Genomic DNA, 14,362 nt, shown 5'->3' with positions numbered 1-14,362 from the left:
CTCCATGTTGTGTCCTGGAAGATGTCCACGCCACCATCACCAAGTGTCCCAGGAAAAGGCACAAAGGACATCAGGAGAAGTCAGAGGCTCTCCTTCACAGTGGCCACCGTCAGCTCTAACGCAAAGCGAGGGCGTCCTGAGACGTCACTGCCCAGGCGCCAGGGCAGATCCCTTGGGAGGAGGCGGGTGCCAGGGCAGCACCTGGAACCATGCTCCAGGCAGAGGAGGGTGGGAGGATGGGCCAGTGCACGAATGGGCCAGTCCAACATGGGCAGTCACATGTCAGAGGGCAACCCAAGGTCAAAGGAAGTGGGAGGGTTAACATAGCCAGGAGCCAAACCCGTGGGTAGTGGGATGGACTGGGGCAGTATCTGGTCGCCCTGGAGCATCCTGCAGAGGTCAGAAGTCCCTCGCCCACAAGTGTGTCCCTGAGTCTTAAAGAGGCATCTGCCTGGGACTGTGGGAGACGCAGAGGGATGTCACCTCAGCTGCAGGCACAGGGTGGACCACCTGCTGCAGGAAGATGGGCGGTTGGAAGGCGAGTGGGGCGCGGAGCCTCCTCCGGGTGCAGAAACAACAGACACGAGAGCTTGCTCGTTGGCTCACATGCTAATCTGCGGGGTCTACACTCGTGGGTCAAGTTTCCAAGGCCAAGTGTCAAATTCAGTCTGTGGGCCACCAGTTTGCAATCCCTACAAAATGTTCAGGCCACTAAGTGTTTAAATCATATCAGGATAGCCTGGGCAGAGAAGCCCATCCGCTTACACCAAATAGAGTAAGATTAATGAGGCAAAACTGAGTCATAAGAGTCTGCGGAGATGCCTTGATCAGCTTTGTGTTTGGGGGGGGGGGATGTTTGTCAAAGTAATGGGGATCCTCAGATGAAGAGGGATACAGGGTAACTTACGCCTGTGTCTTATCTCCCACCATTTACACAGAGAGAAGCACAGAGGAAAACCCACACCCACTGCCTTGAAGGCTAGTGCTGCCCCCTGCTGGCTAGAGAGGGTGGCTGATGCGTCCCCTCTTCTTTCTGGAGGCTGGGCTGAGGAGCAGTTGTGGGAGGGGAAGTTAACCCTGAATTTCAACAAGTAACCTTTTAGTGTAAATACAGCCCATGAAATATTTGGGACACACTTGTACTAAAAGCTTTTGTTTATATACTTTCAAATGAACAGGGTGTGCTATATTTTCACTTGCTAAATCCAGTAACCCAGGGAGGAGTGTGTATGGCCAGCACTTACGAGGGGTCAGAAGAAAATTCCATCGAGCTAGAGGGCAGGCTGGTCTGGCGTCGGGGTAGAGGGACCAGTGAGCCTGGTTAGAGAAAGCAGGAGGGCTGGCAGAATATCCAAGGAGGCTCCCCGCCCCCCGGAGGGGCTCAGTGCGCATGGGAAAGCTGCTGTGCAGCCCACTCGTGTCAGAGCACTGGTTCTCCGGGGCCACAGCTCATCTGCAGCCCCTGGGCCATCGGGAGGCAGCTGTCCGAGGCACACACAGGCCACAGCCGGACGTACAGAGGGAGTGAGGGCTCTGGTGTCAGTGTCGGCAGGACCACAGCGTCAGCAGGGCCACGGGACACAGAAGTCCAAAGGGGAAGGTGGGCAGAGGGAGTGGGGGCTCCAGTGTGGACAGGAGCCTACAGCTCACGAACTGTGTGGAGGGCGCTGGGTTATGGCAGTCACGGCGCCGGGGCCAGGTAGCCGAAGGACTGCACATTTCCAGCACGTCCTGGATGTCCTCACACCCTCACCACAATCCTCCCCCGATCCTCCCCACACACACCAACCACCATCGGCCTGAGCAGCAGCCAGAAGCCACAGCAGAAGCCAGCCTCCTCCTGCAATGCCCCTCCCCCCTAGCATCCCCTACTGAGAAAGCTTAGCAGGCCCACTGAGCAGGGAAAATGCTCACAGGAACCAAGGCCATTGTCAGAGCCGTGTGGAAGAGTAAACTTGGAGGAGAGGCCCTACATCGATACTGATCAGACCCAGGAGAAAAGAGAAAGTGGCTCACTCACTGAAACCGCTCAAGAAAAATTAATTACTGAAATTTACAGAGTATGATACTGCATATATATTAGTTTTCTTTTATTTGAATATACTGCTCTATTCCTATATTAGAGGCCCGGTGCACGAAATTCATGCACTGGGGGGGGGGGGTGGTCCCTCAGCTTGGCCTGTGCCTTCTCGCAGTCCGGGAGTCCTCAGGGGTCCCAGGACCCCTTGCTCCTTACTGCCCACCTGTTCGCTGCTCCTTACCACTCGGCTCACTGCTCCTTAGCATTGCCATGGAGGCGGGAGAGGCTCCCACCACCGCCACTGCGCTCACCAGCTGTGAGCCCAGCTTCTGGCTGAGTAGCACTCCTCTTGTGGGAGCGCACTGACCACCAGGGGGCAGCTCCTGCATTAAGCATCTGCCTCCTGGTGGTCAGCGCACATCACAGTGACCGGTCATTCTGGTCATTCTGCCTTAATGGTCGCTTAGGCTTTTATTATATAGACTAAACGCCCACTACATGGAAATTCATGCACTCTGGGGTCATTCCTCCATTAGGGTCAATTTGCATATTACCCTCTCGCAGTCCAGGACCCCTTGGGGGATGTCCACCTGCCAGCTTAGGCCTGCTCCCCGAGGGTTCAGGCCTAAGCTGGTAGTCAGACACACTTCTGGCAGCCCGGGAACCCTCAGGGGATGTCCGACTGACAGCTTAGGCCCGCTCCATGCAGTAGGACATCCTTAGCGCTGCCGAGGAGGTAGGAGAGGCTCCTGCCACTGCCGCTGCACTCACAGCTATCAGCCCGGTTCGTGGCTGAGCAGAGCTCCTCCTATGGGAGCGCACTGACCACCAGGGGGCAGCTCCTAAGTTGAGTGAGTGTCTGCTCCCTGGTGGTCAGTGTGCGTCATAGTGACTGGTCATTCCTCCGTTAGGGTCAATTTGCATATTACCCTTTTATTATATAGGATACTAGGCCTTACATTTAGTGTCAGAAACGTAAAAAAAAAATGTTAGAATGCTATTTTGACTGACAGAATTTCTGAAAGAGAGTTTCTGAAATAATGCTCTCATATTAGTAGTACTTTGGTTCTGCTGGTCTAAGGCTGAAACTGGGTTTTCCCATAAGGAGTTCAACTCCCACTCAGCCCTTTTTCTTTCTTTTTTTTTTTAAATATATTTTTATTGATTTCAGATAGGAAAAGAGAGGGAGATAGAAACATCAATGATGAGAGAGAATCATTGATTGGCTGCCTCCTGCACACCCCCTACTGGGGATCAAGCCCGCAACCACAGGAATTTGCCCCTGACTGCAATTGAACCCGGGACCCTTAAGTCTGCAGGCCAATGCTCTATCCACTGAGTCAAACCAGCCAGGGCCAGCTCTTTTTCTTTTTAATCTTCACCCAAGGATATATTTGTTGATTTTAGAGGAAAAGAAAGGGAGAGAGATAGAGAAAGAGGTAGAAAGAGAGAGAATTATCAATGAGTGAGAAACATCGACCCATTGCCTCCCATACACACTCCAACCCGGGACCGAACCCACAACCTAGGTATGTGCCCTGACCAGGAAACGAACCCACAGCCTTTTGGTGTGTGGGATGATGCTCCAACCAACTCAGCCACCCGGCCAGGACTCCCTCTCAGCCCTTGTGCTTCCCCTGGCCCGTGGCCCCTGGATGGCATGACCTGGCCTCTGAGCTGGGCCTGATGCTCCTCTAGGCTCCCACTGGCCCACTCCCAGGAGTCGTCCAGAATCCCAACACGCCAGCAGTGTGCATCTTATCCTCCCCAAGTCACGACCGTTCCCATCACAGATCAGCGTCCTGCAGCCACAGCAGACGCACCGGCCACGTGCTGCTCGCCTTGACCCCTGCGGTGGCACCCCGACTGGCACAGCATCTTTCATCGGCTCTATTTTGCTTTCTGCAGGAAGAGACACTTATGTAAAGCACCTGCACATCTTCAGTGCCATGTAAGTGTTATTTATTTACTTACTTATTAAATATACTAGAGGCCCAGCATGCACAAAATCGTGCACGAGTAGCTCACTTCTACAAGCCTCAGCTGGCTGCCCCGCCCATCGCCACTCATAGCTCGCATCCCGCCCTCCGCCGCTTGTAGCTCTCCACAGCTAGTAGCTCGTGCCCCACCTTGCCTGCCGCGAAAGCCGCTGCTCGTTTGGTCATGACGGCATTACGGCGTCACGGCCACAGGCCTTTTATTAGTATAGATTTCTATTGATTTCAGAGAGGAAGGGAGAGGGAGAGAAACAGAAACATCAAGGACGAGAGAGAATCATTGATCAACTGCCTCTTGCACACCCCACACTGGTATGTGCCCTGACCGGGAATCAAACCGTGACCTCCTGGTTCATAGGTCATGGTTCAACCACTGAGCCACGCCAGCCAGGCTGTAAGTGTTATTTAAATACAAGTAAATCCTTGCTGCGTTGCGTGAGGACATTGCCTGGAGGTTGCTGCTTCTCTAAAAAAGGGACCCCGACACGCGCCCCCCTGTGGCGGAGCAGGTTGCAAAAGCACCTGTTTCCCCTTCTCTGCGGTTGAAGATATTTCCACTCCCAGCTATTTTCGATGTGAAAACAAATATCAAGTAGGATGAAATTTGCAACGGAATGAAAAATGAAGTCAAAAAATTCAGATGCTGCGCTGCACCCCAGAGCAGGTGCAGATTCTGCCAAGGCCGGGCATGGTGTGGGGGCTGGGGACCCGTCCCTCCGTGGACGCCCGAGGCTCGTGCTGAGAGTGTTCCTGCGAGTCTTTCAGCAGGAAAGGCAGCGAGCGTGGCCAGCCCGCCACTGCCACCTGAGCAGGAGGCCACGGCAGAGGCGCTGCCTGCACATCTGTGCCTCACACCTGTGGAAGGCTAACACGGCAAAACAGACCTTGCGGCTGGGCCTCCGCAGCCTTGTTTTCCTAAGAACTGTTGGCAGCGATGACAAGAAAGCAGTCATTATGACTCTGGGCCGATGACACTGGGCCGCAAACGAAAACACTGTTGAGAATGAGCATCATTGTTACGTGATCTGCACAACAAGAACGCTTCCTTCCACTGATGTCACCGTCCCAGGCCCTCCTCACAAATGCCCATTGTCTCTGTCTCCCAATGGAACAGGAATACGGTGGCCTTCTGCCTGAGTCAATGTTCCCCAAATAGCTGCTCCTTCTTTTTAAATCTCAAGTAAATGCTGCTGCCTCTCCGCTCAAAGGCCTTTTTGTTCCTGGGTTAACAGCGTCAATAAAATCAGGGTGTCTTTGGCTCGATGTATTCAGCCCTGTGACTACTTGGCGGCCCCAGTGTAGACTCCCTGCGGATGTGGGATTTCTCCCACGGTGCGGTGGCGGGGCCTCAACTTCGCCACGCCACTCAGCTTCTTCCCGGGACATACTCGTCCCCCTGTCCCTGGGAGGAGGAGCCTGGTCGGTGCCGTGAGGAGTGAGAGCCGGAGGGGTGTTCCTGCCACAGAGGAGGTCACCGCTCCAGGGAGCAGGACAAAGACCGAGTGTTATCCCGGTGCAAGGGGGACGGACGAGGGACGAGGGAGAGGAGGCCACAGGAGAAAGGGTCACATTCTGAACAGTGACCATGTGCCCCCCATCGGCAGGTCCGTGGCATGTACTTTCTCTTTATTTTTTGAACTATAATTTTTAATTATATGTAAATGGTATGTAAGAAGCAAAACTCTCCTATAGTCCTACCTTCCAGTGTTACCAATTTGGTTAAAAACAAATAAACAGGTAAAAAATAAACAACATGAACCTTCTTTCATTTCTGTTCATGACAGAAAAAGTAACATGAAGCAGCCATCCCACTAGAGACAATGAACATATCTGGATTAAAGTTTTCAAAAAGCTTCCTTGAGGCATCAAAACCAAGCTAACAGACGAGTGAGGCTTACTGAGCCCAGTTTCAGGAAAGGATGAAACTCCAGGACGGTAAACTGAGGCCACAAGGATATGGCTGCTGATCTGGAAGAGGCTGGTCAAAGGCCCAGCAGCATTTCTGACCTCAGCAAGCTGGGTGACACAAGTTGCAGTCTGAGTGCACCAAGGGCAGAGGCCTAGTTCACCGGGGACCCGATGTGGGGCCATAAAGGACTGCCGCTGGGGTTCGGGTGAACCAGGCGTAACTGCCAGACCTCAGCTGCAAGCAGGTGAGCCCGATGGGTGGTCCTCCCGACACCTGGGAGAAACAAACAACCCCACCTGGGAGGAGATGCCGTTATCCGAGACCGGAACTTGTTTCCTCCAGTGCTTTTCCAAGTGCAATGCCCAGCCCACAGGTAACTGCCGGAATGTGAAGACAGGGCATCGTGAACAAAGATAAGCATACATAACAGACAAGAAAAATGACCTGGAATTACCAACAAAAGCTACGAGCCAACGATATTTCTGAAGATAAAAATAGTCCTTTTCAACTTCAGCAAGGAACTGGAAAATGTGAAGAGTGACCTTGCAGATTTGGATGAAAATTGACTCTAGAACAGAAACTAAGTTAAGATGTCAAGGGATGAATCTAGCAGCAGAAGAGTATTCATCACACAGCCGGTCAACAAACGTTCTTCACCAGCAGCGGGTACTTTTTAAACCCCTCGCATGTTCCAGGCCTTGTCAAAGCACGGTGGGTAAACCAGTAAACGCACAGCCCCTTCCAGGACAGAGCTTCCAGCACAGCAGGGGGAGAGGAACAGGACGGGACGATGAAGGCGGTTCCTGCGCTCTGTTGCTGTTACCTGCGGGACCCCACGCTCTCTTGTGGTGTTGAGGGCCGTTGCGGGGGACTAAGCATCTGTATCTCCACCAAAGTTGTACGTTGATATTCTGATCCCCAACACGATGGTGTTAGGAGTGGGGCCTTTGGTAGGTGACCAGGTCATAAGGGTGGAGCCCTCGGGAATGGGATCAGAGCCCATAGAAAAGGGACCCCGAGAGCCCTCTCACCCTCTTCACCGTGTGAGGACATGAGAGATGGCGGTCTGCACCCTAAAGAGGCCCCTCGGCAGAACCAGCCATGCTGGCTCCTGACCTTCGACCTCCAGCCACCAGGACTGGGAGGAACAGGTTTCTGCTGCTGTCAGTCGCCCAGTCTGAGGCCCTGTGTCGCAGAAGAGCCTTTACTCTAAAGCCGGGTGGGGTTGAGGCCTGTCCTCTGAGAAAGCGGCCGGGCTGCTGTGCACACGGTTCTGGAAGAAAGCTGTGGACAATATACTCCGTGACCATTCAGCACGTCAGCCTGGGACCTGGCGCTGGGGGAAGTATTCGAGGACACAGCCGGACTAACAGAAGCTCAGGAAAAGCATGGACAAAGGAGGAAAATTTGGATGAAAAATATGAAGCCCCACCCTGCTCCGTACCCAGGGACAGACACTCGCTCTCCTCTGCGGGCCCGGGAAGGTGACAAGGTCTGGACCGCGCTGAGCCGGGAGCTCCTGGTGCCGCCCAGCCAGGCCGCATGGAGGAGGGAGCGCCCCCTGCAGACCTCACCCTGCTCAGCAGGGTCCGCGTGCATCTTCTGCCGCGTGGGGCAGGGCCCAGATGAGCACCTCTGGGTCGGGGTTTTAGAGCTAGAAAATCCATAGCAGCCCCGTGTCACCCGCACAGGGTGGGGCCAAAGGAGGCATCCAGCTGTGAGTCTGGGCAACACAGTGCATCCTTGTCCTATTGTGTATCAATTAGCGCATTCTTTCCCAGCCCAACTATAAGCCTACTTTCGCCCCACCCTGCAGTTATGTCTTCTCACCGAAGACCTCACCGCCTCAAAGCATCAAGTTACTGATGCCAAATCCGAGCAGGGGGCAGGCCCAATTCCTGGCCATCCACGCTCCCAGTGAGGAATTCAAGAGCTTTTAAATCCAACAAGAAGGTGTCAGGTGTGTACCAGCATCCTGCTTGGTTACGGAGTAAGGAATCCAACAGGTGCTTCCTGCCCGGCCGGCCGGCGTGGCTCAGTGGGTGAGCGTCGACCTAAGAACCAGGAAGTTACGGTTTGATTCCCTGTCAGGGCACATGCCCAGGTTGCAGGCTCGATCCCCAGTGTGGGACGTGCAGGAGGCAGCCAATCCATGATTCTCACTCCTCATTGATGTTTGCATCTCTCTCTCCCGCCCTGCTCCTCTCTGAAAGCAATAAAAACATTTTATAGAAAGGATGTGCTTTCTCACAGAGCAGCTCATTCTGGTTGTGAGAACATTTACACAGAGAATTCACAGAAGAAAGTGACAGCACTCCAGCTCGTCGGGGTGCAGCCCCGGATAATCACTGGTGTATCTCCTTCCAGAGCCTCCTGTCCTGTGCTTTGGTTCCTAGATGGGTAAGCTCTTGCCCTAGACAGTGTATTGTGGACCGGTTTGTTCTTTTGTTTCTTTACGTGTAGGTTAAACCAAACACCAAGAGAGAAGAGGGAGAGGGAATCAGCATTTACTGAGCTTCCGCTCAATCTCTGGCCCTCTACCCACATCCTTTATTTTACCCTCAAACCACCCTACACCTTTAGCACTCCGCTCTCCGCTTGCAAATAAGCCGGGAGGGGTTAAGTAACGTGTCCACTGTGGACTGAGGCTGCTCTGACCAGCCCCAAATCCATGTTCTTGCCCAAGTCCACCCTGTCCCAGGCAGCATCGGGATCATCATTTTCCCAGAGCTTTTCATACAAGAAAGGGAGTCTCAGAGTCCCATGTGGGGGTGACAGCATGTCTCTCTATGAGTTTCTGTGTGTGCATGTCTGCATGTATGTGTGCATGCATGTGTGTGTGTGTGTGTGTGTGTGTGTAAAGCCTTGCCTTCAAGCCCCTGAATGGCCCCACCCTGCCTGAGGAGCCTGGGGCTCCAGCCTTAGGGAGGGAGGACACTTCTCCTTTAACCCCCTCCTACCTGCTTCCTGTTTAGCCCCATGGAGGCCAGAGGGGAGGGCCGTGGGCCAGGGGAGGCCCAGAAAACACCTGTGTTTGCTCAGCACAGACCTCTTCCCAGAAGGCCATGTTGACCAGCGGTGTTTGCCCTGCTTGGCCAACACTGTGCAAAGTGGAAACTTAAATACCAGCCCCCTTCCTCCCCCACCTGCTTAAGGGGAATGGAAATCACAGATTTCTCACTAAATTCCTGGAGGAATTTTTGTTCCCAGCCAGTTCACTGAATTAATTTCCTCTTGCCCGCCAGAAAAGCAGCGTCATGCAGCTTGAGGCTGAGACAGGGGAATGATCCTGACCATCACCAAGAGCCCGTGGGGTCCGGACGACCATCCCCATCCCACAGCGTGGGGGAGGCCCCACTCAGGTCTCGGCACTTCAAGGCAGACCTGGGACTTGAAGGGCTTCCCACTCCAGTCCTGGGGGCGTGGGGACGTCAGGCAGATGGAGAGGGGAGAGCAGCGCCTTCTAAAGCTCAGCGCCCGCTGCCCAAACCTCGCCATTTCAGCTGGAGAGATGCGCGTGTTCACACAGGCACGTAACATGATGCCACGGGAGCACGTGCAGAATGGTCACAGCTGATGACAGCCCGGACGTCTCAGCAGAGAAACTAACTGGCCACGTGCTGACACAGGCAGCAACTCCAGTGAATTCCAAAAGCATCATGTGAACCAAAGAAGCCACACACACACAAAGCACACAGCGTGTTCTGTCGTTCATCCGCCCTTCTGGGGGAGCAAAACTAACCCTGAAGAGCAGTTCCCTTGGGGGAGATGGGGAGACGGAGTGGCAGACCCGCTCTGCCTCCATCAGAGAGGCGGGTACACAGATGTGCACAGATGTGAAGATGAATTGAGCTGTGCATTTAGGATTTACCGTTTTACCGCATGTAACTAACACCTCAGTAAGAATAAATCCAGCCCCCTCCCCCCACTATAACACGCTGGCCCTGTTCATTCCCGTGTTCTCTCCATAGCAGCCACGCGGGCCTGGCAGCCAGCTGGGGCGCTCAGCAGACCACACGGGCTCCGAGCGGTGCCCGGGCACAGCGCCCGCCGAAGCGCAGAGGGGAACAGCAGCTGAGCTTGCTGGAGGGGCCAGGGTCAGAACTGCACTGAGGCATCGGCACAGGAGTTCTGGACGCTGGCCCTATTTCTGGGGCTGATGTAGGTGAGGCTGGGCTTTTTCTTTCTTTTTTTAAAATATATTTTTATTGATTTCAGAGAGGAAAGGAGAGAGAGAGAGAGAAAGAAACATCCATGATGATAGAGAATCATTGATTGGCTGCCTCCTGCATGCCCCCTACTGGGGATCGAGCCTGCAACCCGGCATGTGCCCTTGACTGGAATCGAACTTGGGACCCTTCCGTCCGCAGGCTGACGCTCTATCCACTGAGCCAAACCAGCTAGGGTGAGGCTGGGCTTTTTCGAGAGCAGGACAAACAGAGATGGGACATCGGGAACCTGGAGATGGTCATTTATTTCCATCCCAATAAATCTTATCACTAACCCTCATCCTCCATATGCGGGTCCCCAGAAATGCCTCCCTGGCGCCTCTGTGGCAGGACCCCACTTCCACCGACAATGGGACTACAGACACATGTTTTTGGGATTACGATTTTGCTTTTGCTTTTTAAAAATTGTGGCACTACTGTGATTATGTTTTTGTTTTTAAACATTGAAAGGTTTACAGATAAAAGATTAAAAGTAAAAAGATTTAAAAACAAAATTTTAAAAATAAAGAAAAGAATAAATCCATAGGAAATCAAGGCCGGGAGCGATGACGGGTGGGCGTATCAAGGTGGCAGCCGTGGAGAGGCGGAGGGACAGGTGTCCCGGGGTTCGGAACAGGTGTCCCGGGTCTTCCTGTTTATTCCCGCTGAAGCCTGCAGAGTGAACATAGCAATGGGACCGTCCCTGCAGAGCTTTGGGAAGATGAGAGTTTGTGCACCCGGGGCCCGGCACCCAGAGGCCGAGCAGAGGAGGGTCGCTTCAGCTGGGCTGATGCTGGGAGTGGGGAAAAGCAGGGTCCGCTCCTGGGCAGCGGGGCCAAGGAGAGAGGCCCCTGCACTCGCTCCTGAGCCGCAGGGAGAAGGAAGGAGGGGACAGCGGGCATGACAGAATCCCCTCCCGGGTGGCATGGCAGCCTTACAGCTCAGCCTCCCTCTATCCTTTTGCCATGAGTGTCCCCTCTTCTCGTGGGCAGACTGAGGAGGCAGCGGCGGAGCAGCTTTGGGTGCAGGGGGAGCCCAGGCTGGGCGAGCAGGGTAACAGGCTCGGGGTCCTGGCTGTGAGGGGCACCCCCTGTGATGGCTTCCAGCTCAGACAGACAAAACGCTGTGGGCTGTTCACCTAAGAGGTGACATGCCCCACACACATGTTCAGCATATAAAGGTTTTCACACTGTTCCCCTGGCAAACACCCTAATCATCTGATTAAGGAAATGCTACATTTCTACTCAACTTCGTTCGCTTAACGAGGTTCATCAAGCATCCTTTGTGCACCTGTTTTGTGCTCAGCACAGAGAGTTGGGTAAAAGCCAACCCTACCCTCAGGTAACTGCAGTCTGGGCTTAGAGCTGAGCTTGGGTCCCGCCTCCTTGCCCTGCAGCCACACAGCCTGGTTCGAATCTCCCCTGCCCCACTCGCCAGCTCCGTGACCTAGGGCAAGGTGACTGACCTCTATGGGCCTTAGTTTCCTCATCTGTAAAATGGGGATAGCAAAAGCATCTACCTGGTGGGCATACTATGAGGATGAAAGCGGTAATGTCTCTTAGAGTGGTGTCTGGCCACACCACATGCTCAGTGGCTGTCAGCTGCTATGTTGTGTTCTAAGGGGACAGGACACCGTGCTGTGGAGAGAGACCTAACCCACGGAGGTCAGGGAGGCTTACCGATGAGTTTGTCTTGGGTGGAATGGGGGTCCCTGAGTCAGCGTGGGCAGAGGAAGGGAAAGGTATGTCCACTGGGGATGAGAAAAGCCCAGCAGGCAATAGAGCTAGAGACAAACGGAGGTGGCCAATGGGATGTTCTCTCGGGCAGGACACGGGAATTTGTTCTGGAAAGGCCAGCAAGCAGGCATTCCCAGTTTTGCAGGCCACAGGGTTTCTGTCACGACTCCACTCGGCCACCGTAGCACAGAAGAGCCATGGACAATCAACGCGTGGGCGTGGCCGTGCGCCCATCAAACCTCCCACATGGACACTGAAAACTGAATTCCATGTCACTTCTGTGGCACCAAATACTGTGCTCCCTTTGATGTTTTTTCTCAACCATTTAAAAATGTAGAAACCATTCTTGGTTTGCTGGCCATACAAAAGCAGGCATCATGGTTACGCCCTGTGCCTCCGTTTCCCCATCTCCACTGAGTGGGTACCATTGGGACCCACTGCGCAGCACTGACACGGAAGCTGGCAAGCAGCACGTGCTCGGGAAGTGCAGGTGGCGGCAGGCACACCGCGGAGGTGGCCTGAGGCTGTGTTGCAAAATGAAAGCCGTGGGAGACTGTTAAACCCGAGCAAACAGACCGGCTTCAAGTCAACAGGAAAGATGACGCCAGGGGAATTGACCCATTCCGGCCAAGGTCGGAGTTGGGCAACCCTGAAGAGCCTATTGCTCTCCGCTAATTGAGCCACCCACGCGGGGCTTGCATTTTCCTGAGAAACAAGTCCCAAAGTCCTTGGGGGCCTCCCACAGCCCCCTCGAGGGCCTCTGACACCAGGTCCAGGGCAGGAGAAAATGAAGATGGGCCTGGGACGGGGTGCCGGGCGAGGAAGCAGGCACGGGCTTTGCGCAGTGTCAGCAAGGGCCGCCAAAGGGAGAGAACTCAGAGGAGCACCGCTGGCCACAGTGTGGCGACCTGAGCGTCCTCACGGGAACAAACACCAAAAATAGTTCAACAGGACAAGCTGAGTCTCCTAACGGCCGGAAGTCCAGCATGGCCACTATAGGCCATAAGGTCAAAAGGGTAAAGTTAAAATGTAAAAAAGGTTACTTTTTTAAAAATTGATTTCAGAGAGGAAGGAAGAGGGAGAGAGACATAGAAACATCAATGTTGAGAGAGAACCACTGATCAGCTGCCTCCTGCACGCCCCACACTGAGGATCAAGACCAAAACCTGGGCATGTGCCCTACCCAGGAAGCAAACCGTGACCTCCTGGTTATATAGGCCGATACTCAACCACTGAGCCATGCTGGCCAGGCACTGGTTACTTTTTTAATGAAAACATTGGTTCTTTTTTAAATGTTAACCAGTAGGGGATGAAGCTAGAGGTGAGTGCTTTATTCCTTCTGTTGAATATATTGCCACGTATGCTGCATAGATTCACTTCTTTTCCTCTAGCAGGTAGGGATGAGGAGTGAAAACAAGAAGCTGTGAATGAGCCAAATTGTTCCAGAAAAAGCAAGAACCGCACACAGGAAGGGGCCCCGGAGAGAGGAGGAAGGAGGAGGGCCCACCAGGCTGCTGCAGGTTGGCAGATTCACAGGACGCCAAGATGAACTGAGCTGATGTGTGAACTCAATTCTTCTCCTGGGAGAGAAAACCTGAAACATCTGACTGACCTGCTCAGTGAAACGGGTTGTAAGACATGTCGGCGATGCTGGCAGAGCAGAGCAGGCCTGCTGGGAAACGCCCCACAAGCATCTCCCCGTGTAGCCTCACACAACCCTAAGAGAAAGAGACCCACATGACCCCCCTTTTACAGACAAGGGACCTGAAGCTCAGAGAGGTGAAATGAAGTCGATGTGGCTCCGACCAACCCACGCCGACGCGGAATTGCATCTGGCCTTGTACCTTCAAGAAGCAAAATGAGCTCTTTGTCCCTGGACAATGAGTGCTGCTCCCCAAGTTTCCTCCTGCTCAGCCCCTGGGACCATGGGCAAGGTTTCCCAGGTCCAGAAACACGTCCAAAGATCATGCGATGGCTGGCATCACCTTAGGGTCCAGCTCTCACACATCATCATCTCCCTGACTCTTCACAAGCCTGGCAGAAGTGACCATCCTCTCCTCCATCTCACAGATGGGGAAACTGAGGCACAGAGAGATAAAGTAGCTAAGATCTCACAAAAAGACAGCGGTGGAGTTAAGGGTTGAACTCAGATGCTTAGCTCCCAAGGCCACGCCTGGGTCGCACAGGCAGACATGGCAGGAGCAGCAGGTGGTATGCAGGACTGCCTGGGCCGGAAAGGGCCATCTAACGTCCCCCTGGTAAATGGCAGCTTTGTGCAAGGCAACTTCCTGCCCCAGTTCCCTGCCCCTCCCGGGCCTGCTGCCTCCACCAGCCACCCAGAGCCTCCTTCCTCCCAGATGAGCAGAGACGGGGCGCTGTGCTCCGGGTGCACGTGGCCTGTGTGCTGTGGCCCTCAGCACCCCAGGGCCCCGAGGAGCAGGAGCAGGAGCAGGAGCGGGAGGTCGGGCCACGGCAGGAGGTGTGGCTGCCAA

This window comes from Cnephaeus nilssonii, assembly GCF_951640355.1.
Source record: "Cnephaeus nilssonii genome assembly, chromosome: 4".
NCBI classification, from domain to species: domain Eukaryota; kingdom Metazoa; phylum Chordata; class Mammalia; order Chiroptera; family Vespertilionidae; genus Cnephaeus; species Cnephaeus nilssonii.
This window is presented reverse-complemented; position numbering follows the sequence as displayed.